The sequence below is a fragment of the Miscanthus floridulus genome, unplaced genomic scaffold (genome assembly GCF_019320115.1).
Source record: "Miscanthus floridulus cultivar M001 unplaced genomic scaffold, ASM1932011v1 os_2074, whole genome shotgun sequence".
NCBI lineage: Eukaryota > Viridiplantae > Streptophyta > Magnoliopsida > Poales > Poaceae > Miscanthus > Miscanthus floridulus.
Genome location: NW_027098084.1, coordinates 1775 through 26891, shown reverse-complemented (window position 1 = coordinate 26891; position 25117 = coordinate 1775). Strand labels below are relative to the sequence as shown.

General features: G+C 47.8%; 1 pseudogene; it reads left to right on the top strand.

Annotated features, from left to right (window-relative positions):
- Positions 1–735: 735 nt before the first annotated feature.
- On the top strand, positions 736–1735 carry LOC136534587 (protein TIFY 11c-like; annotated as a pseudogene).
- Positions 1736–25117: the final 23382 nt, after the last annotated feature.

Here is a 25117-nt window from a genome sequence, read left to right as displayed (position 1 = left end):
TAGGCTGGACCCTAACTAAATATTAGGCCGCCAGAAAATTCGCGCAAAGAGAGAGAAAAAAGATTAGGGACTACTAGAAGGAACAGTTTGCGTCAGTCGGTCAGTAGCAACGGCCAACAGAGACTCGATATTTCCAACCACAAATTATTGCGTGCATTCGCATGTGTTGAACACATGCATGCGTGTACCCGCACAACCACAACTCGGTCTGTGCTACGACAAGGACTGGACTAGGACTAGTGACTAGCAGCGGGCCGGCACGGGCGGGCTAGCGGCCAGCCAAGTAGCCCAGCGCCGAATCCGATCTTCCATGGCCGAACCAGCATGTGCGCCGTGCGCGTCGGAATTTAGCCGGAAACCGAGCAGAAACCGCAAACCTTTCCGCTAGCTGACCCGCTCGTCTTTCACGTGCTGCAATGCTTTCCCCTCACACACCCGCCCAAGCCACGAAATTAGCAAAGGCCTGGCCTATCTATATACGTACCCGGCCTGTCTCTCGAGTGTCAACCAACACCGCTCCAGCTGCGTGCGCAGCTATAAAACCAGGGCCAAACATAGTACTCCTGCTACCGCATGACCACACCACATATCGTCGTCTAGCTCCGTTTCGTTTCCGGGAAGCAACCCAACCAACCTCTCGTTCCCGGGCAGCCGACGACCTCGGGCTATCTTCGTCTGCTGCCAAGAGTTTGATGTGAGCAGCTGGTTGTTCGTTTCAATCGTGTGCTGTTTGCTAGTAGCTTGAGATCAAGCCGGCCGGCGAGCGAGGATCGGAACATCTATCATCATGGCCACCGAGCAGCAGCGGCCTGCCGGCAGCAGGTTCGCGGTGACGTGCGGCCTGCTGAGGCAGTACATGAAGGAGCAGGGCGGCAGCGGCGCCACCAGGTGCCTCGCGCCGGCCGTCGCCATGGGCCAAGCCGACGCTGCGGTGGCGGCGGCGACCGAGGAGAGGACCACCGTGCTGGAGCTCTTCCCGCAGCAGGCTGGCACGCTCAAAGACGAGCAGCAAAGGTGTGTTCATTATCCGTCACCTCCAGTATCACCTTCCTTTCTCCTCACCGTGCCGTGCGCATATAGACACACTACGTGTTGTGTGTGAAATTCTGATCGGATCTCCCTCGTCCCCGTAATTAGGAAGAGGAAGGAGCCTGCTGACGGGAGAGAGCGCCGCTGACCATCTTCTACGGCGGCAAGATGGTGGTCTTCGACGACTTCCCCGCAGAGAAGGCCGAGGAGCTCATGCAGCTCGCCGGCTCCGGCGGCAACACCGCGCCCGCCGCCGCCGCCCAGAACGCGCTGGGACAGCCCAGCCTCACAGGTAGGAACGGAACGCGTATACCTACACTGTCCAGTCCAGTGTTCACACGGATAATTGCAGAGGGCAAAGCAAAAGAAAGCCCATGCAGCGTTCATACAATACAGTGAGCTGAGTGACAGCATTTATTTGTCCCGTGCGTGCACGTTTCTTACAGACATGCCCCCTCGCGAGGAAGGTGTCGCTCAAGAGGTTCCTCGAGAAGAGGAAGAATCGGCTCACCGCGGCAGATCCATACCCGGCGGCGGCGGCAAGTGAGTCGTCGACCAAGCAGCCTTCTGCAGTGAAAGACGAGGGCGCGCCGTGGCTCGGCGTGAGCTCCGCCCTCAGCCTCAGCTGAAGGCACCTACTACTACGTACTAGAGACCACAAGGGAAACTACATATTACTCCAGTAACTGCTACTGCGTACTACTAGTATTTTTCCGGCCGTAAAAATATGTACGTGTTTCACCCTTGACATCTACACAGTCACTGCTGGTTGCTTCAGGGGAATTAGCTAGCTAGCTAGCTAATTGTTATGATTGGTTAATTAGTTGTCTGTTTGAGAATTCTTTGGTGACAAAAGAATTCTTTTCTTCCTTGCTGATACTCATCTGCAAGGATATGAACTAATTAAATATAGTCGATCGATTCATACATATATAGTGTGTAAATTCAAATAAGCTGATGGAACAGACTCTATGCTATTTTTTCGTACATTGCTTCAGTCTCGTGTCATATAATTCCTCAGGTGGACAAAAGTATTCAATTTGTAGATTTTTTTTCTTTTCTTTTTTGTTGATCAGTGAAACTGAAGTACTATATAGCAAGCAGTATGTATCATGTATGTTCCTGAGATGCTATATCCAAATTTTAATGCAAAAACTGCGCAAAGCAATTCGTCTGTCGTCTGACATGACCTTAAAAAACTCTTGGTGTGAACAAACAAACTCTGAACAACTATTATTCAGACAAAACCAAAGAAACAACTGATGAACCATAGCAGTGCCCGTCATTGATAAAGACAAGTTCAGACGTGTAAAACTTTCGGCCTCATGGTGATTTGGTTCACACGCCAAAAGCTAAGCTTTCATGTGCTGCGGTGTCCGCGGTGGTAGGAACAAGAAGGAACCGGAGAGGGGAGTAGGAAGGAAGCCGGCAGGGAACACGCGAAGGAAAGAAGAAACGTGCATGCATGGGTGTGTAGTGCAGTCGTTACACGTCGTCATCATCCAGACTTTGGGACGACGCCTATGCTTACCGTTTCAAAGCTGGCTCCCCACTGTCCGACAAAACTTGAATTAGGTGGTGGTATACTAAACACATCGGTCGGCGTCGTGCAGTGTCACGTTTCGCGTTTACGTGGTCAAAACTCAGAGGTGGAACTGGAAGGATTTTTTTTATATTTTTTTGATAAGGAAAAGGAAAGTTAGTAGAGGAGAGAAGACGGGGAGCAAGTTCTGTTGGCCTTCTCGCTCTCTGCGACGATGCCTGTTCCTCGTCTCCACGTCTGGCTGGCTGCACACTCTGATGAAATGAAGCTGAATATTCCACTTGTCAGTTGCATGCGAGGAGGGAAGAACTTTGCTTTGACTCCCGCAGGTGCTACGGTGCTACTGCTCTGAAATGCTTGATGGCTGTTGTTAGTTAAAAGCCAAATGGACAGTCTGTTTGGAAAGTTAAGATAGCCATTAATTTCAAAAGCAAAAGAAAGCCCCAAATTGTAGTTCAAATTAACAGTAGGTTGCAATCAGTTTCAGGAGGAGTTTTGTTTGGCCAGGCTCTGCGCTCTATGGCTAGTATCTTGCTGAGGGCCCCAGGTACTCGACCAAACATTTAGGTGTAGCATTTCCTTCCTTTTTTTTTTCTCCCAGTAGGTGTTCTTCCTTTTCGTTTACAGCATTTTAGTTCGACCATGTCATTCAAAGAGTTGACCCGTAGAACAAACACGCTAGCTGCCTAGCCCATCAATCAGTGCCCCCATGTGTCTGTAGCTATCACAGGTCTCATTGGTTGAACACGAACTCATAGTTTATTCAGTGTGCATTGCGTCTGGAATTCCACGTATCATCAGTATCAGAACAACTCTGTGGCTTACTTGTTGCTTGCTTGTTCTTTTCTTGACTACTTATGTGCACATATAAGTATACATCGTAGACACAGTACGCATGTGCAAATTATCTTTGCAGTCTACTGAATTGACCTAACACATGGAAATGGTATACATTTATCAGTTGGCTGAAAACCAGGATCACTTGGTCAACATCCCCATTTGTCGAGTACAAACCCAATGGTGTGAGCTCTTTTCCCAACACTAAAATTCTCTTTGAAATATAGGAATCTTTTTTTGTGTTTATCGTATCGATAATGCTTGGCCATGGGCGTCCGTCCCATTCGGACGCCGCGCGCCTCACTCCGCTCGCTGTTGCGGCCTTCTTCCACCGCGCGCCCCACCCTACACCGCTTGCTCGCTGCTCCTCGCTCCCGCCCGTCACACGCCCCACCTACGCCACTCACTCCTCTCTCCCGTCCTGATGGTGCTGGTAGTGCTCGCGCGCTGCCGGATACCACCCCGATGGCTGGAATCGACCGGCCTTGGCCTTCCCCTCTCCTATGTTGCAAATGTATGTTTCAAGTGTTTCAGATGTTTTAAAGGTATGTGGCAATTGTTACATATGGATGTTACAAAAGTAGATCATAATGTTGCACATGTTGCATATTTTACAAGTGTTTTCAAAGGTATGTTACAAGCGTTTGTTCAATGTTTCATCTGTTTTAGACGTATGTTGCAGCAAGTGCTTTTATCTAAATGTTGCATATGTTTCACACACATGTTGCAAGTGTTTTTATCTGGATGCTGCATATGTTTTACACATGTTGCAAGTGTTTTATCTGGATGTTGCATATATTTCACACATATGTTGCAACAAAATGTTTCATGTTTCATTTGTGTCAGACGTATGTTGCATCCACGTGTTTCATGTTGCAAGTGTTTTACGGGGGCACGGTGAGTGATGGACGCACGACCTGAGCGTCGTGGGATGGGGCGCGGTGAGCTAGGGGCCCGTAGACAGGTTTGCGGCAAGCTAGGGGCTGGCTCTCGGGTCCCACCCATACAGAAAGAGAGAAGGGGTCAGGGGGAGGAGCAGGGCGTAGCGACAGGGGCTGGGTGTGCGTGCGAGGCGAGGGCGAGGCGGACGGGGTGGGCTACGCGGCCGTCCGGATGCGAGGAGCAGCAGGCGCAACGTCGAGGCCGGGGTGTGCGTGCGAGTCGGAGCGAGACGGGTTATGCGCGCATCCGTGTCCGTCCGGACAACCGGGCGTTAGATACCGTTATTGTATTCCTAGGAAAAAATTGATTCGTACAAAATTCTTACACAATTTCTATAAATCATGTCCTTGATCTCATTGTTATAAATCCCGCTGTACATGATGATATGCCGGAGGTCAGGACCTCTGGTCCTTGATCTCATTGTTTTATTTATTTACAACAAGATCTCGCATTATCGAAAAAGAAAGAAGCAATGAACCATGTGGCTTGAAATTTTAGGCCTTGTAGAGAAGAAAAACAGAACATCTGACTGAGTCGCATTTGGGCTCCTTTGTGACAAGCAAACACAAAAGTTGACTCCCGTTCCCGTTTACTTTCACCATTTTCTTATCAGCTGAGTCTCAGTATCAGTATATATGCTTGCCATGTATAGCAGGCGGCTGCGACTGAATCAATTTTTTAGAGGATTAACAAAGACATTAAGGTTTCAACTATAGGCAGGAGGACTCAGGCTGCGCAAGACCAAATTAAACTAAGCACCAAACTGATAGCGCTGATAGGATCATCCAGGCGTACATTAGATGGGTAAAACTTAACTGGACAAAGAACTTGCTGATGTACCTCATCCAGCGCAGTGTCACGGCCATAGCGCCGCCGCCGAGGTAGCAACGACGTGAAGGCGCGGTCCAGTGGCGACGGCAAAGACGATTGCGCTTTCCGTCGCTCACAGCGCACCCTCTCGACCGGTCTAGGTTTAGGACGTTGGTGAGGAACATGTGACTACAGTAAGCCTCGTACCTTGCGCTCCGGCCTCCACCTTCCTCTTTATAGCGTTGCGCGATGGGGGCCCATCAGCCAGGAGAATGGCTAGGCGCTCCCAATCACGGCGCAGATCATGGGCCCAATTGGCCGTTGGGTCAACTGGTGGAAATCAATCTAATATTCTCCTCCTTGATCTCACCTTATGACTTAAACTTAAGTTATTTTATCTTTTTCCCATTCCATCGCAGATCAGTGCATAGAGCGTGCCTCATCGTCATAGTCAGTTGTCATTAGATTAAACAGCTACAATGCACATCTCTGTTTTGAAAACAGATTCTCAACTAGGCCATTAATATCCAGAAATTATAGGCTTTCTCGTAAACCCATGTCGATTGTGTGTTCTCTAAACGCACTGGGTGGTTAGTCTTTGGTAAGCGGATCCGTAAGTACTTGCTTGGTACTTATATGCCCAATACTTTCAAAATAATTCTGGATTTTCTCTTTTACAATATATAACTTAATGTCAATATGTTTGGCAGCACACTTGACCTGTTGTCTTAGGAGTTAACTACTTTTAAATGGTTATTGCTGTTGACTACCATTGTTAAATCCGGGTATACATTTCTTTAACCACTTTTGTCTGTTCCTGAGGCCTCATGACAAGCTATACTATGGTATGCATCATCGATGAAACCACAATTGTTTTATTGGAGCTTTTCCACAATAATACTCCAGCTACGAGTGTTAGCAACTACTGTGGATTTTACTAAACATCTCGCCAAAACTTAACATTTGTACCCATAACTATTTGAGAGTACTTATTATTTCTTACTCCGCATGAGGCCTATGATACTTTGCAAAAATTGCAAGACATTCTTAATTCTATTCCAGTGATCTATATCTAGACTGGACTTCTGTCAAAATATTCTGGATACGTAAGCTACATCAAGGTAAGTTCTTACTTGTACATTCATTAAGCTTCCAACAGCTGAAGCATATGGAACCATGTTCATCTGATCGATCTCATATCGGTTCCTAGAACACTGAAAGTTTCCAAATCTATTATCCTTGACTATAGGAGCAAATGTAGGTTTACTCGCATGCATACTTTATTTCTTTAGAATTTTTTCTAAGTATGCATTTGCGATAGTCCTAATACCTCTTTTCATCTATCTCGGTGAATTTCAATTCCTAGAACTAATGAGGCTTCACCAAGATCATTCACATTGAAACTTGAGGACAAAGACTTCTTCTTCTCCAATGGCAAATTAACATTACTACTAGTGAGTAGGATGTCATCTATACACAAGATGTGGAAAAAGAATTTTCCATTCTTAAACTTCGCATAAATGCTATTGTCCTTCTCGTTTTCTTTAAACCCAAACTTTCTTATTATTTCATCAACTTCAAATACTACTGTCTAGAGACTTGTTTTAACCCATAAATGGATTTCTACAGGGGGCATCCCATACGTTCTTTTTCTTCCACGACAAAACCTTTGGGTTGTGCCATGTAAACATTTTTATATAAATCCCCGTTAAGGAATGCCGTCTTTACATCCATCTGATGTAACTCTAAATTATAATATGCCAATAATACCATTATGATTCTAAAAGAATCCTTGCATGAGACTGGAGAGAAAACTCTCATCGTAATTTATTCATTCTCTTTACGTAAAGCCTTTTGCTATAAGTCATGCTTTATATCTTTTCACATTCCTTTTGGAGTCACATTTTGTCTTGTAGACCCTTTCATAGTCTACTGTTTTCGCTTCATTAGGAATTTCTTCTAAGTCCCAAACATCGTTGTTCTTCATCGAATTCATTTCAACTTCTATCGCTTCTTGCCATTCAAATGAGTAAACGCTTCTTATGGCTTCTTCAAATAAGGTGGGATCACCCTTTGTCGATGCAGAAAGTGACCAACACGTAAATATTTGTAGTTTTGTCATACGTTATGATCGGATGTGGTCTAGCACTCAATGACATATGGTTTATACTAGTTTAGGCAACGTGCCCTACGTCCAGTTTGAGTTAGTCAGTGACTTTATTCCTGAGCCCAGGTGCTCGAAGTCTACAGTAGGGTTACAAATGAGAAGAAGAAAGATAGGGTGTACAAGAGGTCTGATCGGCTCCGGTCGGAAGGACTGAGAGCGACAGGAGCTTCGCTATGAGCTAAGTGTTCAAGCGTGTGCCTGAGGTCTGAACCTAGCAGTTCTGTGGTTGTGAGCTAGTGAACTTGATCGATCTGGATTAACTTGTATCGATTTGAATCAACTTGGCCTATTGGAAGAGAGTGCATCCCCTTTTATAGATGAAGGGGATGACCTTACAAGTGAGAGAAAGAGAGTACGAATGCTTCTAAGCCTTGTTGCCCACGTCGAAGGGTATAGGATGATGGTAGGCGCCCACAACACTGTTGGATGTCAGATGTACATGGGAGGTTCCGTCGTCCTTGTTTGAGTATAGCAGATGTCGGTACCTGCATATACTGTTGATACCCAGAGGCATGTGATGAGTTTCACCATATGCACTCGGTACGGTAAATCCCGACGCCCACAACACTATCGATGCCCAGAGACATGTGGGGGGAACCTTACCATATGAGTGTTTAATGGCGCCCACAATACTGTAGGGGAAATGTAGGCGCCTGCAACACTATTTGTGTTAGGGCGGTTGCAGAGTACTGTTCCGTACAGGGTATGGTCCTTGGTACCGGGCTTTGACTTGTGCGCCTTGCCTTGCTTTTCTCCGCACGTCTCTTAGTCCCTACCGAGCGGGCGTCCCTGGTCGATTGATCCTAGTCGGCTCTGGTTGTGCCAGTCGAAGAAGTGCGGTGAGCAGGGATTCTATGAACCCCGGTTGGAGATGTGGGGTCAGAGTCGGAAGTAGTGCTTGGGTCAGGCCTTCTGATCGGAGAGGCTGTCTGGAGGCGGCTGGAGTCCAAAGTGAGTGCTTCGATCGGAGAGGTGGGCCGGAGTCGACAAGCGGGTGTTGTTCTTCCTCGGCCAGACCTTCCGGTCGGTGACTTGGACCACCCTTCTGCCCTGTTGCTTTAGACTCTTGGGCCGGCCTATGAGTTGCGTGTCGTCTGCTTGGGCCTAGGCCTTGGCATGGAAGCCGGTCTACGAGGGAACCCAGGATTATGAACCTGACACCCTTCATTTGAATTTCTTCACTAACATAGACTTCATAGTCATCAGAAAACTAGTTTACTAATTCTTTGAGACCTTCTAGGGCCTCAGCTACTAGCACTTTCATGTGGGGTTATTGTTGCTCTTCATTGCAAAGAGGCAATTGATTCTACAGGCTCCTATATCACAAGATCCTTATTTATATTATTCATCTTCTTCGAAGAGCCAACAACAGGTGTTGTATAAGTCATACAACATCAACAGGTATCGAGAAATTTGTTGTTTTGAATCACTGAAGTGGCTACGTAGTCCTGCTTCTCTTCAAGTCATAGGTCTCTACATACCATGCTCTCCCAGATCGTCCCATCTTTTGTAAAGATAGTGTATCTTCTAATTTCTTATTTGGTTCAATCTGTTAAAACCTTATATGGCGCTTTAAGCACCGCATTAATATCTTTGATGGTGACTACGCTATCTTCCTCTTAGAACTTTAAAAAATCTAGAAATTTAGTTGTTTCTCTGCTTAGGGGTATCATTGTTATGACCGACGATCACATTCATCAAAATCTTTATCTCACTCAGTTTATAACAAAATATGTATCTCACTCTTAATGAAGAGTACACATTCATCAACATCTTTATCTCACTCTTAATGAAGAGTAGTTTCTTAATTGATCTTAATTCTTACTCTTAATTCATCTCACAATTCTCCCCTCGAAATATGGTATGAACTATACTACCATAATTTCAAGAACTATTTAGAAAAATGTGAATGAGGAGACACTTATGAAAGCTCTAGTTTGGTTTTGGTGAATTAATAAAACCCTAAGTGCTAACCTAGTTTATCAAAGTGGTCATAAGATATGTAGCACATTCCAAGTGGTGAAGCAAATGAAGATCATGATATGATGATGGTGATGCCATGGTGATGATTAAGTGCTTGGACTTGAAAAAAGAAAGAGAAAAACAAAAGGCTCAAAGCAAAGGTATAAGTGGTAGAAGCCATTTTGTTTCGATGATCAAGACACTTAGCGAGTGTGATCACATTTAGGTTCAATAGCCATACTATTAAGAGAGGTGAAACTCATATCGAAATATGGTTATCAAAGTGTCACTAGATGCTCTAACTCATTGCATATGCATTTAGGATCTAGTGGAGTGCTAACACCCTTGAATTTTTTTGTGAAAATATGCTAACACACATGCACAAAGGTGATACATATTGTGTTTAGCACTTGAGAGCAAGGGTTCGAATCTTCACCAGTGGAGTGTCTGCCCATATAGTGTGGACAGTCCGACAGTGCCACCGGCGCCCTATACAGAAAAGATAGGGTTTTACAGAGTGCACCAGACACTAGTCATGCAGTAATCGAACTCTGACCCTACGTCCGGTCAGTAGCAGCAATGAGCGCGTGGTCTCAGTCTCATGATCGGATACTGGCGCGAAGAGTGACTGGACGCTCGAGGCCTGCGTCCGGTCAGTGCTGACGTACGCTGACGTGGTAGCGTGAGGAACAACTATGATGCGTGGCAGCTGGAGAATGATTGGACTCTGGTGCTGCGTCTGGTCATATAGGAGTGGACGCGTCCGGTCGCAAAATAGAGGTTTAGGGAGCTCTCTGGAAATGACCGGACTCTAGCTAGTCTGCATTCGGTCATTTATAATCGGACGTGTCCGGTCGCAATTGGAACCTTACTGGAAACAACCAGACGCCAGTGTTGATGCATCCGGTCACTTTTAGCAGCGCGTCCGGTCACAACTTAAGTGCACTGTTTGACCATTGAGATCGGATGATAAGTATTTGAAGCAGGGGGCCACGTGGCATGCATCGCGCTTCCGGACGCTGGGGGCCTGTGTTCGGTCAAACCGACCGGTGCATCCGATCGTCTAGATTTTTTGTGGACTGAGGAGCCAGCGGCTCTATTTCATGGGAGCTTCTATTTAAGCTCTATGGTCGGCTCAAGCTCACTCTCATGGCCATTTGCATTGACATAGCAACCTTGTGAGCTTAGCCAAAGCCCTCTCACTTATCTCCACAATTGATTCATCATCTTTGTGAGATTAGGAGTGAATCCAAGTGCATTGCTTGAGTGTTTATATCTAGAGGCACTTGGTATCCATGTTTCGTTTGCGGGATTCACTTGTTACTCTTGGTGGTTGTCGCCATCTATACGGCTTGGAGCAGCGAGGATCATCGAGTGGAGGTTGGTGATCGTCTCTGGCTTCAATCACGGTGGTTGTGAGGGGCTCTTGACCTTTCTCAATGGAGAGCCAAAAGGTACGCTAGTAAATTGCTCGTGGCTTGTGTGATCCTCATCTTGTATTGGTTTTACGGCACCCTATTGAGGGTTTGGCGTATGATGCCAATTAGTGCGTGAACCTCCAAGTGAGTGAATCGCCACAACGAGAACTAGCTTACCGGCAAGCAAATGAACCTCGGTAAAAAAATCATTGTGTCATCATTTGATTCCGAGATGATTGGTCTTTATTGGTATTCATTCTTGTCATTGATTGGTTCATTCCTCGACTCGGCGGTATAACCATCTTGCTCTCTCTTTACATTACCATAAACTAGTTGTCAAGGTCTTTAGTATAGCTAGTCATGAGAGCTTGTTAGTTTAGTTAGTGTGGCTCTTTAGTTAGCTTTTGAGAGCACACTAACTTAGTGTAGTGACATAGCCATCGTGTGGATAGAGACTATATAAACTAGAATTATGGTAGATGGCTTGCATTTTTAGTAGGCTAACGCAACATTCGCTTCGTATCATATTTGTCTAACCAGTTTGCTAAGTTTTATTGTAGAAATTTTTATAGGCTATTCACCCCTCCTCTAGCCATTAGGACCTTTCTACTTATGACTTACTTTATTCATATGATTATGCCATGCAAATAAAATTATTTCTTGTTTCGTATAGGAGTACACTTTTCTCTTTCCACTTCAAGAACTCGACGAAGTCTTTTATTAACTGTAATTTTGCATCTTTCTCTTGTCCTTTGATTAGTATTGACCGTGACGATATATTTCTATTGTGTCATGGTCAATACTAGGATAGCATAAGAGCTACCCAAACTTCTCTCGCTATGCGGGATATAAAAATAAATGAGTCATCACGAAACTTCTCCCACCATGTAGGATTGACTGGTATAAGTACTATGCCAAACTTCTCTCCATGCGAGATAAATCTATATATAAATTACCATAACGAAAAGTTTAGTCACGATGACTAAAATATTCACTTATACTTTATTTTCTAATTAAATCTTTTCATTAGTTCTAATTTAATAAGAAAATTAGTAAAATAACAAACAAATGTTCTGAACTGGCATGACTCAAGCCTTTTCATTCACATACCCCAGTATTACAGCCTGTTGGCATGCAGCCGAGTGATCTCGTCGGTTAAAAAATAAAACTTACAAGATGCTTCTGCATCAATTCTATATCATCGTTGGGCAAAAAATAGAATTAATGTATAAAACTCATAAATTAACTTGAAAGACATATAACTACTCTTCAAAATTAAATTCTCCCGTGAGTTTAAATTTAATTAGAAGACAATCAACATCATTACAGCGAAACATGATAATAAAATACATTCTATTAGTTCAGGAGCATTTCTTGGTCTTTATCCACTCTCTGAAAAATTGACCATGTTGGTGAAAAAATTATCAGAGATTTAAACTTCAACCTTAAACTCATTATAATATTGTTATCATCAACGTTGGTCAGAAAATAACAATACCATAATTTTACATAAATAAATTAGACTACTCCTCTAATTTAAATTTTCCCATTGGTTCTAATTTAATTAGAGGATAAACATAATCATAATTTACAAAAAAATAACTGCTCTTCAAATTAAAATTTTCCGTTGGTTCGAATTTAATTAGAAGATAATTAACATTGAACTTTACAGCAGAAACATGAAAAAATAATTTATCTACTTTTCAGAAGCATTTTACTGTGTGCTTATCTTCTCTCTAAAAAATTATCCTATTGGTTCAAATTTTGACAGAGATTTAACATCAAAACTTGACAAAATTTATCAAAATGAGCTTCTGAAAAAATAAAACAAAACTTTGCTACTGTTCTGTGGCCCTCAGCAAAAATGGGCCCTACGGCCCATCCGCCAGTGCGCCCGCGCGCTCGGCCCAGTGCGCTCCCGCGCTCAGTCGTGGCCCAGCAGGGCAAACGACCCATGGCGTCCTCTTTCACCGCGCTCCCCCGTGCTCATGTCGCAATCTAGACCTGGGCCGGGAATTTATTCGCTCGCCAAGGCTGAATGTTGGCCCGATCAACGTCAACTGTTAGATTTCATTGGACGGTTGTCTGCGCGTCTCGCCTGAGTAAAACCCCGCCGCGGCCACTCCCGTGGAAACCCTAGGTCATTTCTTCCTTTCCTTTTCTCTCTCACCGCCGCAGCTGGAAAAGAAGGAGCAGCGGTGATGGCGCCGCCACCGGTCCCCTCGCCAGTGTGCGCGCTCGCCTAGGCTGAGTGTGCCGTCGTCGAGCGATCTAGGCGACGGTGCCCTAGTCTCCCACACGTGATGCGGTAGGGCTCGTCCTAAACCCTAGCTCTTTCCTTTCTCCCTTTTCTCCTTTCTCAGCCCTTAGCGCAGCAGACATCGAAGAAGAGAAGGATAGTGCTGCCGCAGGCCTCCTCACCGGCGTGTGCGCTCGCCCGAGGCTGAGCGCACCGCCGTCGAGCGGCCATGGGGCGGTGCACTGAGCCTCGGTCCGTGCGTCGACGAAACAGCAACGTGCGGTGGTTCGACGTTTGCTTCTCGCGAGGCGCCATCCGGCGGCCGGCGGTGGTGGCCAGCAGGTGAGAACGGTAGGTCCCACCGGCCCTCTTTCTCAACTCACTTTGGGTTAGGGTTAGGGTTAGGGTTAGATAGTTTCTCCTCACGCCCGCGGCGGCTCGGGGTGACTTCCCACGCAGCGTCGAGGGGACGACCGGCGGTGGTGACGGTGTGGGCGGTTCCCTAATAGGAAAACCCCTTCCTTTCCTTTCTCGTTCTGGTCTACCCTAAACTAGATTTACACACTAGAAGAAACCTCGGCTCTGATACCATTGATAGCGTTGATAGGATCATCTACGCATAGATCTAGGGGGTAAAACTTAACTAGATAAAGAAGTTACTGATGTACCTCATCCAGCATAGTGTCGCGGCCATAGCGTCGCCGCCGAGGTAGCAGCGACGTGGAGGCGCGGTCCAGTGGCGGCGGCGAAGGCGATGACGCATCCCGTCGCTCACAGCGCACCCTCTCGATCGATCTAGGATTAGGACATCGGTGGGGAACAGACGACTACAGTGAACCTCGTACCTTGCGCCCGGCCAACACTTTTCTCTTTATAGCGCTGCGCGATGGGGACCATCAGCCAAAAAATGGCTGTGTGCCCCGAATCAGGACGCGGACGAAGAGCTACCCCTGATCAGGACGCGGACAAAGAGCTCAATTAATCATTCGATCAACCGGTGGAGATAATAAAAAACAAACGAGTCCATCAGCCCCACGTCAAGTTGTAGCCGCTGCTGCAAGAAAAGCGAGATTTGCTTAACAAGTCTTGTCGTGCCTCTGATTTTTAAGTATATTTGGTCTGTTCGCTGGTTGATTTCTAGTTTGATTTAAATTAGCTAGGGCTAGTTTATTATGAGAGAAAAATATTGTTGGCTGGCAAACGAACAGGCTGATTGTGCATTTGCCAGCACGATGCATATATATCTTTAATTTCCCAGCACGTTGCTGCGCACATGTGACGGAATTAATTTCTGGCGCATGTTGCCGGGTCCGCGCGGCATCTCCCTTGCTCTGCCGCCGCTTATTTCAGTCACGCCACGCGACAGGTGAGCAGGTGGGCGGTGCTGCACGTCACGTCGCTGTCCTGCTCCCCGTCGCCACGAAACGTGTTTGCGCACATGACGCATCTCCACTCCACCACACACCACATTAATTAGTTTCGTTTCAAAGATAGCAGCAGCAGTAAAGGCTTAGCACGGGCGGACTATTTGCTTGCGACGAATCTGATGGAATCATTGCTCCGCCTCCTCAACCTGAATTAGCCGGATATGATGCGCGTAGATCCTATACTAATCTCCCCCTCGTGGTTCATTGGGCGCGTGACGCCCCGAGATCTTTCCCGTGAACCATGAGCAGGCCACAGGGGAAAGGCGTGGAGCTCGTACGACGCCCTTTCCTTTTCGATGTGATTCTGGTGCGTCGGAAGCGCCACGTTCTGTGTTGGAGTAGCGCGACAGGGGTCTGCTGGATATGGGCTGGGTACTGGACCCGTTTGGTCGTGGTCGCGGTTCTTGCGGGACAGCCTCAGAGGGAGCAGGCCTAGGAGTAGACGCTGGGCTCGTCTTGCATGCCAACTCTGTCGGATAACAAGAGGCCAAGAGCCGAGACTGGGCTGGGCTGAGATGCGTGGCGAAAGCAATTTTTCTTCTTTCTATCTATATTTTCTTTTCTTCTTTACTAGTAAAATCCTTATGCTTCTAACTTCTATGTATTGTTTTGCTCATCAGTTGTAACTTACCATTTCAACTTCTAGTCTATCCATTGCAAATTTCTTTATTAAAATTTGAATGCATGAACGGTCCCTGAACTTGCTAAAGGTGTCACTTCATTTCATTCATGAACTTTTAAAATACGTTTCTAGACCATTAAACCTGCCAAGTGATGTACCACAACTATATATCAGCTACATATACATTGTGTATATGACTTTGTACATACTCTAACACAATGTATATGGCTGTTTCGTGGACTTCTAATCATTAGTAATTGTTTGTTTAAATTCAGCTATGTTCCCCGCTTGCACACATGCATTGACATGCATATATACTTATTAGAGCATATCCAAGAATTCTTCTATCCGTTTCCATGAAGCCAAGTTGAGGTCTCTGTAAAAAAAACACCCTTGAACAGCCCTTGGATCTTGTTTCGACAGCAGATACAGGGGTGAAAGTCACGTTGTGACTTGCAGAAGGAAAGTCACCCAATCTCACTCCCCCCACAACGCTTCATCGCCGGCTCCGTCGTCCTCCCATCTGCCGCCACCATGATGTGGTGGTGGATTGGAGATCCCGGCTCGATCAACAGACGCCGCATGGAGAGCGCGGCGACCGCCTTTGTCGTCGGCTCCACAGACATAGTCTCCGGCCGTCGGTGCTGCCTCCCTCGTCTACGCGCTCTCCCGTAGCCCACTACCGCCGTGGTCTGCGTCCGCAGCCGTTGTTTCATCCAACGCCAACGACATCGTCTACCACCGCCTCCAGCTCAACCTCGCCGACCCCGTCGATGTGGCCGAGGCCCTCCCGCTCCTCTCCGACATCACCCACGTCTCCTACGCCGCCTGGTTCTCCTGTCTCGCGAGTCCAACCTCGACATGCTCCAAAACGTCCTCACCGCAGTCGTCCCCAAAGCACTCGTCGAAGTCTGCCTCCAGACAGTCCTCGATCATTTCGTCGACCAGTTCGAGCCCCTGATGGCAATCTCATCCGCCTTTTTTGCGATGCGCCCGTACTTCCAGGATCTGCCACGCTTGAGTACCCCGACCTCGAGGATGTCCTCCTCGACGAGCTCGCAGTCTCCCGCAGCGACGGCGCCGCCATCACCCGATCCGCGCACGGTTCCACTACCGTCTTCAGCTTCTCCCCGCGTAGCGCCAGGAACGTCGTTGCCAGGCTCTGCGTCTACGCTAACATCTGCTGCAAGGAGGGCGACGCGCTGGGCTGGCCTTGGTGCCTCGTCGCCTGGCAGGGATTCAGCGACGCCTCCGACACGTAGCACATCACCAATCACGCACTGAAGGTGCGGCCGATGCTGGCCAACCATTTCGAGTTGGAGTGGTCCGGGTGCGACGGGGAGGACAAGCCCTTCATCAAACTTGAGCTCGAGGAGGCCATTGCCGGGAAGGACACGTGGTTCATGAACAAGGAGGTGTACATGCTCTCCCGCTGTCCGCTCCCGTCGAGGTCCTCGTCCGCGAGCACTGCTTCTTCTTCAACGCCAACCACGTCGTCCACCCCGATTTCGACCTCGCCGACCCTGCCGTAGTGGCTGATGCCCTCGTGCCCCTCACCGGCATCACTCACGTCTTCTATGTCGCCTCGTACCCACGCTCCGGTGCGATCGAGGACGAGGACCGCGAGTCTAACTGTGAGATGCTCCAACACATCCTCTCTGCCGCCGTCCCCAATTGCCCGGCAGTCGTCCACGTCTGCCTCCAGACTGGCCGCAGGTACTTCCTTATCGCGATGCGCCCGTACTCTGAGTACCTCCACGGCTTGAGAACATCCTCCTTTACGAGCTCGCCGCTTCCCGCAGCGACGGCGCCGCCATCACCTGGCCCGTGCACTTCCACACGGAGGGCTCCGCGCTGCACGGGCCTGGGTCCCTCGTCGCCCGGGAGGAATTGAGCGACGCCTCCGATGCGGAGTTCTTCGCCCAGCACGCTCTTTGGGCGGCTCTGGAGTCTGGAGTCCAGCGGCAAGAGCAAGCATTCAGCTGCACCAACGGGGACGTCTACAAGTACGAGAATCTCCGCCCGGCCACCCATTTCGTGGTGGAGTGGTCCGGGTACGACGGGGAGGACAAGAGCTTCAAGCCCGAGGTGGTCATGACCGGGAAGGACGCCATGTGGGCAGAGAACATCAACGAGAAGCTCGTGGAGACAGAGCCCTGGTGGTTCGTGAACAAGGTGGAACTGGACACCACGGAAAACTGCAAGGAGCATAGATTCATCTTCATCTGGAACACGGTGTTATCCTCAATACATGGACTGGGACTGGGAGGATGAAACTTCTTTGGGATAGTTAGGACTACACTGACAAAATTCATTGATGTGGCAGCATGGATTCGTCGCCAGCCTCTACGTCAAGGAGGGCTCTGTGCTGTGCTGGCCTGGGTCCATCCATGCTCTCTGGGCGGCTCTGGAGCCCAGTGGGAAGATTGAGGCGTTTAGCTGCACCAATGGGGACATGTACAAGTGCAAATCTCTGGTAGATGCTGGCCACAACTGCTGGTTCAAGCAGAGCCTCAGTTAAAGGAATTCTGCTATGGTTACACACAACAAATCAACTGATACAATCAATTCCGTCAGTTTGAGGAGGAATACCAAAAAAAGCAAAGGGGTAAAGAAGTTGGTGAAGAAAATGGAGGGCCTGGTGATGGTACAGGACAACCAAAGGTAGACAGAGGAGATAAGTTTATAACCGTTACTGTCAGTTGTCAGCGGCGGACTCAGAAAATATTTCAGGAGGGCTGAACAATACTGTTGTTCGATCTTAAGTCTCAGCCCCTCTACACTATAGAATTTTACCTAAAAATTCATGGGGGCTTTACAGGGGTTCCACTGGTGCGAAATGGATAGGGGGGCTTGAGTCCCCCGCCCCACCGCTGTGTCCGCCCCTGTCAGTTGTCAAAGGGGTTAGCCGACCACTCCCCTAGGTCCACCTACCTCGTGCATGGGGTGCATGCAAAGAAGCACAACCTTGAAGCATCCTAGCCCTCCAATCTAAGGCGATTTCATCCTATGGCTCACAAGCTGGATCAGATGGATTGATGACATGGCACATTGAGTGACCCCTACTCCTCCTCACATAGTATAAATACCCTCACTCTCTCTCATTCAAGACACACACCACAAGAAGAAGAAGCTCTCCACTCTCTCTCTCTCAAGATGTAGTACTAGTAGTAGTGTTGTCGAACATTTAGAAATTTTTGGAACCAATTGCTGAGATGATATCTATATCCAAACATGCAACAAGAGAAGCAGTTTATGAAATTCTTTGATTAGGCAACCGAAGAAGCTTTCAGTTTGCTGAAAACAGACCATATTACAAGATAGTTTTTGCATGTATTTTAGAAAAACATTGAATCTGAGGAAAGAGACGGCTTAGATCCAGATTATCAGCCTTCCGAGGAATATGACACTAGGATGATTAGGAAGTATCAGGTGGAGTAAGATATGAACAACCTCTTCAGGATCATGATGAAGTATAACCATAAAACAATGTGGTGGATGCAAATTTGAATAGTAATGATGTTGTAAGTTTTTGATGTTGAGTATATGGACAGCTAGGTCATAATTGAGGAATCGGATTGATTTGAAGGTGATCGAGAAATATAAACAGAAGCAGGATGAGCCTGAAGAAGCCAATGACAGTCTAGATGAGGTGTTCCTCCATTGTCTGCAACACTGGCCCCCTCAAGCCTTGCGGATAGCTACTTTGAGCCAGTGCCTTTGGAGATCGTTCCACCTCAGCCGAACAACTCTGCCAGCTCACCGGTGTCCTCTTCACAGCCTGGTACAGTCTAGCAGACCAATGACGGAGAGCCCCGTCACCCAGTAGGCGGGTCGACCGCTGTAGAGGACGTAAGACGAGCATGATGTTACTGTCGAGAGCCACTCACCGCAGCCATCTTCTCCCTCGGCGCCACCGTCTCTTGCGAATTCAGTGGGGCCAGTTGTGCGGGCTATACATATGCCTACTGATGTTGAGGATGGTCCTCGACCGCTACAGAAGATGAGCATGACACTCCCGAGAGCTATAAGGGTTGTCGCCGCCTTCTTCTCCCTTTGCACCACCGTGTCCTATGAGTTTGGTGGGGCTGGTCGTGCTGGGCATTTGGATGCGTGCTGGGTGACCACAGTACGCGGCACGGGTGGCATTCGCCACCATCACGTCGGCTAAGCGCGCACTAAACCTGTCTTCATTTATCTGCGCTGCTCTGTACGTCAATCTTCCCCAGCTGCACTACAACCTGCTGCCCTCATCACGCGGTACCATGCTTCTATGTTTTGATGGGACAGCATGGCGCGATGGAGCGGTAGAGCACACCCCCTTCCACCACGATGGCGGGCGTGTGGTGCTGGAGCGGATGGAGAAAAAACTATAAACAAATACAGAGTTCCTCTCCCGTGGTTGGCAGCGATCTCGGCTACTGACTTCCCACTGGAACATTGGTTTGAGGTGAACATCTGTGCTGCTTTTCGCCCCTTAGGCACCATGATTGAGATTGATCTGGACTGTCTCGACGAGTTCGTGTCATAGTCGAGGTTGCCCATGAGTTTGCCCTGTTGGAGATGGGGTCACTAGCCACGACGGTGGTGGCTGTGTTGTGCAGCTGAGGACGCTCCATATCTGGGATCGGCATCTACAGTTCAATGCAGCGGGAGAGTACATTCCATTTTTCACTATAACAAGAACAGAGCAGCGCAGTACGTGATGCTTGAGCTACTTGTCTTCTGTTGGTCTGTTCTAGCAAGTTATGGTGGTTTCACTACTACATAACGGGTAATCACCGCCACCACTTTCATTGCCGGTTTGCTAAAAACCAACGGTGATACTCATCACCGTCGGTTCGTAGTATAAACCGTTGGTGAAATAATTTTCACCGTCGGTTCGTGTTATGAACCGTTGGTGAAAATTTGGACGATTATCACCGCTGGCTGGTAACACGAACCGGCGGTAAATAACCTATCATTATAGCCAATTTGTGTTACCAACTGGTAGTGATGGTCGACCCATTTTTACCGCCGGTTTGTGGTACCAACCGGTGGTGAAAATCTTTTTACTAACGGTTCATAATACGAACCGGTGGTGACGATTTATGCAGCAGTACAATAAAATTTATAACTTTTACGAACAAAGTCGGATGAAAACAAACTTTATATTAAAGTTGTAGATCTCGATGAGATCGGGTGATGACTTTTTCATTTGAAATTGTTTACGGTCTCAGAATTCTGTTTGAAGCTATTATATTTTAATTTTTTTTCGAATCATACAAACAACGTCAGATGAAAAAATGATCAAAGCAAAGTTGCAGATCTTGCTATAATCTACAACTTTGTAGTTGACTACTTTTTCACTATAAATCATTTAGGGTCTTAATTTGTATTTGAAGGTCAAAATTTTTGAAATTCAATTTTGCAAATGACTTCGGATGTAGAATCGACCAAAACCAAAGTTGTAGATCTCGATGAGAACTACAACTTTGTAGTTGATGACTTTTTCATTTGAAATCATTTGATGTCCCAACAGTATGGCTGAAGTTTCGACGATTTGAAATTCAAATTTTGTCAAACGGCCTCCAATGGCAAAACTACCAACATCAAAACCACCAACATCAAAGTTGTGGATCTTGATCAGAACAACAACTTTGTAGTTGATGACTTTTTATTTGAAGTCGTTTAGCGTTCTAAATATTCATTTTAAAACCCTGAGAAGTTAGCACTAAAGGAATCTACATGTTGTATGAACATAAGCGACTTAGGGGGCTGAGTGGTTAGAGCAACTACGCGTGAGGGCATAGGTCCTCAGGTTTGAATCCCAGCACCGCGCAACGCGTGGATTTTCGTGCAAAAAATGGCATGACTTGTGGCTGGTGGGGTCTTTTCAGGATTTAAAAAAAATGCTATTTTTTTACTCGATTTTGGAATTTCTGAAAATCCTTATCACCATCGGCTGGTAACACGAATTGGTGGTGATAAGTTTTCATCACCGCCAGTTTCGTAACCGACAGCAATGATAATGGCCATCACCGCTGACTTACACTGTTGAAGGCCAAAACCGACGGTGATGGGGGTTATGGAGCCGACGGTGAATACCTATTCTGTAGTAGTGTTTGGGCTCTAAATCAGAGGGTCGATGGATGTGATTGGATAGTTTCCTTGCACTTTCTCCTTCCTAAAACTCTGAAAACTCATGTATTTCTATTTTGATGAATGGGAATGGGGGCGATGTCCTCGCGTGAAAAAAAAGCTGATGCTGGGAGTATCTCGTGACTGATGGTTTTGTGTTCTTGATTACTTGATTCGGTTTATGATATTACTTGGTGAATTTTGTGAAATTTATAATTCATAGTCAATGCAGGTTGGGTTGTGCGCCATTTGTGTCTAGCCTTTTCCCTGTGAGCAATTATTTTACAATCTACTGGTGCATGCAAACTTATTCAGGTTCTGGTCTATGAGCACCAATTAGCTGTTTCCTATCCAGATGATGTGTGTTGTGTGGTAGCTTAGCCAATTAGCTAGACGTATTACCTTTGGGCTCTGGCAATTGCTATGTTGCTTGTCCATGTGTAGATTATTAGCCTCTCTCTCTCTCTCTCTCTCTCTCTCTCTCTCTCTCTCTCTCTCTCTCTCTCTCTCCTCTCTCTCTCTCTCGTAAGGAGTAATCAACATTACAAACTCGAAATGTAGTAATCTTCGATACAAAGTAATATTGATCCTGATTCTGGTACTTCCATCCCTTGCTGACTGTTTGAGTTCCTTCCATTATCATACAACTTGCTTTTGCAAAGTGTGGAACTGTGCAGGATTTAGCTGATCCAGGGAAGCAGTTACTGCCTAGCCAATTGATGTCAGAGAGTACTTTCAACAAGGCCCTGTTTAGATGCCATCAAAAGCCAAAATTTTTTTACATAGTACCCGTCACATCGAATCTTGCGGCACATGCATGGAGTACTAAATGTAGACGAAAAAAAACTAATTGCACAGTTGGGTGAGAAATTGCGAGACGAACCTTTCGAACCTAATTAGTCCATAATTAGACACTAATTGCCAAATAAAACGAAAGTGCTACAGTAGCCAAAATCTAAAAATTTTTGGATCTAAACGGGGCCTTAGTTCCACTTCGTTTTGCCAAATTTTTCAAGATTCTCCGTCACATCAAATCTTTGGATGCATGCATGAAGCAATTAAATATAAATAAAAAATAAAACTAATTACACAGTTTAGACGAAATCCACGAGACGAATCTTTTAAGCCTAATTAGACTATGATTGGACATTAATTGCCAAATAACAACGAAAATGCTACCGTGCTCATTTTGCAAAAAAAATCTCTGCATCTAAACTGGGCCCAAATGTGATGTTCATTGTGCAATGTAATAAAAAAAACCTGGATAGCGCGGCGGTGGTGAGCGAGCGCGGGTGTCGAGGCACGCAAGGATCAGGCGGAGTACGTCCTCGGGCAGCGCGCTGAGGCGGTCCTCGCTGCCGCGGCGCAGAGCCGGTGTGCGCCTCGCCCTCGCGGCGCGCAAGCCACTGTTCGTACGCGGATGGCGCCGAGTCCATCTTTGAAGTCCGAACAAGGCGTTCGACGTGGTGCAGCGTGACGGAGGAAGGAATCTACAGAGGGGGCATATTATAGGGTGACCTTGTTCGTTCAGTAATCGGAGCCGGATCGATCTTGTTCGCAAGCCACTTGGTCAATAAATCCAATACGGTGTCGGAGTTTTTTTTTGACAAGAAACGACCTTTATTATTAGCAGCAAGCAGCTGCAATTGGCTAATACATGAGCTATTGTATTGAGATCTCTTTGGATTTTGAGAACCTTCCAATTGTAGTTGGCCATTGCTTTTAGAAACTTCTGAGTGTAAGGCTTGATATCCCACTGTGGAAGCGAGTCAAAATCAGATCCATTGAAGAAGCTCGCAGGAAGCTGGCTATCAGTGAGGAAAGATATGTTACTGATGCCAAGCGATGAGCTAATCACAGCAGCGAGCGCCATGCCAGCAGATTCTGCCATGAGGACAGAACTGACATGATCAACTTTTGCTTTTATGTAGCATTTCGTGTGGTGATTTGGATCGAGTAAGAAGATGGGAGAATTATCTAGGCACTGAAACAAACCAGTGTTTCGTATTTGACATTCGAAAATTTGAACTTTCTTATCTGGCGTCAAGTTAAAATTTCTTTTCGTAAATGGGACTACCGTCCATTTAGAACTCTAACGGTGTCAAGTGACCGGCAAAAAGACATGAATACCTTTGTTTGCCGCAGAAACCCATGGTGCCAAATAGGGAAGTTCAAGTATTTCATACGGACGATATTGCCCTCAACTACTTCTCTCATCCTAGTCACTGACGTGTGGGCCCCACTCGCCATCCCCTTCCTCGGCTCGTACCAATGGTGGTTCTCCTTCCCGTCCGCGCCGCCCTGCCTCCTCGGCCTCACCTCCGCGCTTGCCGATGACCAGGAACAGCAGGCTCCCCAGCAGCTGAGGCACCTGCAACGCTCGACCGCCCACAGCTGCGCGTTGGCCATCGGCGTGCCCGAACATCGAGCACGAGTTCTGCACGACATGGACACAGGACAGTGCCGCTCCGACGACGCCCGCCGCCAGGACTAGGAGCGTGGATGTGAGGTCGAGGCGGGGCGGCGCCCGATGAGAAGGTGAGCTCCATGAAAATTGCAGTTGGGAAGGGGCCTCGCTGGAGCTCTTGCGCAGCCATGGCGGGGCGGAGCTCCCGCACGACCATGGTGGGGCGGAGCTCCAGGTCGAGGTGGATCAAGGGGGCAAGCTTGGGCCGGGATTGTGGCGGCGCTCGCGGATCGGAATGGCAGCGGCTGGGCGGAGCTCTGCTGCTCGGCGGCGCTTCGCACGAGCTCGGAGAGAGAGAGAGAGAGAGGAGGAGAGAGGAGAGAGAGAGAGAGAGAGAGAGAGAGAACAGAGAAGACCAAGAAGAAGCTGCTCGCCTGCGTGCTGCTGCGCCACCACCGGACGAGAAGGCAGCCGCGCCATGGCCGGCGAGCGCGCTCGAGCAGGCCGCCATGCTGCTGCGGGCAAGTGCGTGAGCGAGCTGCCGAGCCGCCGCCGGTCTCGCGCGAGGGGCCAGGACGGCCTTGCCGACAACCGGAGCTGGCGCAGGCGGCGGCTATGTCCAGGCAACACACGGAGGATGAGCGAATCGACGAACGCTCCACATGAGCCGCCCGGAATCGAAGAAGAATTGACAGCGCTGCACAGGAGCTGGCCGAAATCGAAGAAGATGGTGGCGTCCATGGAGTTCTCACCCAGCGTCGGTGACGCAGCCCATGATTCGGGAGGTGGCGAGGAGGGGTACCTGGATGGCGGTGAGGCTGGCCGTAGCTACTCGTCGTCCGCCACTGCGGCCACAGCTCCGGCGATGGAGTTCCGGCGCGCTCGCTCTGCCTACACTGTAGGCCTCAAGCTGCGGCCATGGCGCCCGTGGAGATGTCCACGCCAGAGTATCACGAGGGCGCAGCCGCGCAGGTAAGGCCCCAGCACGGGTACGCGGCTCGTCGAGCAGAGGCCAGGGGCGACCTCCCGCGGGGTGGCTTGCTTGCGCTCCAGCCATGGAGCCAAGGCAGCCTCGCACAGTCGCACAACAGAGCCGGGGAAGAAGGGCGTAGGATCTGGGATTTCGAGAGCTCGGCCAAATTTCAGTCTTCTGTGTATCTAACAGGGGTACATCGGACATAGGGAAAAAAACTGACACGGTCAAACCAGTCAACCAACAGATGATCAATGAAAATGGACGGCAGTGCCATTTACAAAAGAAAATTTCAACTTGATGCCAGATAAGAAAGTTCAAATTTTCGAGTGCCAAATACGAAACACTGGCTTGTTTCAGTGCTAAATAAATAATTCTCCCTAAGAAGATTCAATCCAGCTGATCTTGCATCGTTGGTAATGCTATCAGGTGCTATGGAAGCATCTGAGTAGCATCTTGGCCCCTGAATCAAGCCGTCTCCGACAGCCCGAAACCCAAATACGAGACGCATTCGTTGGTTTAGGTCGCGCACAAAGAAAAAGTCGCGCACCCAAAACTTCACGTTTCCAACAACGGATGCAAAAGTCCAACGCAGAAGGCCGCCCAGCCAAGAGTTGCATG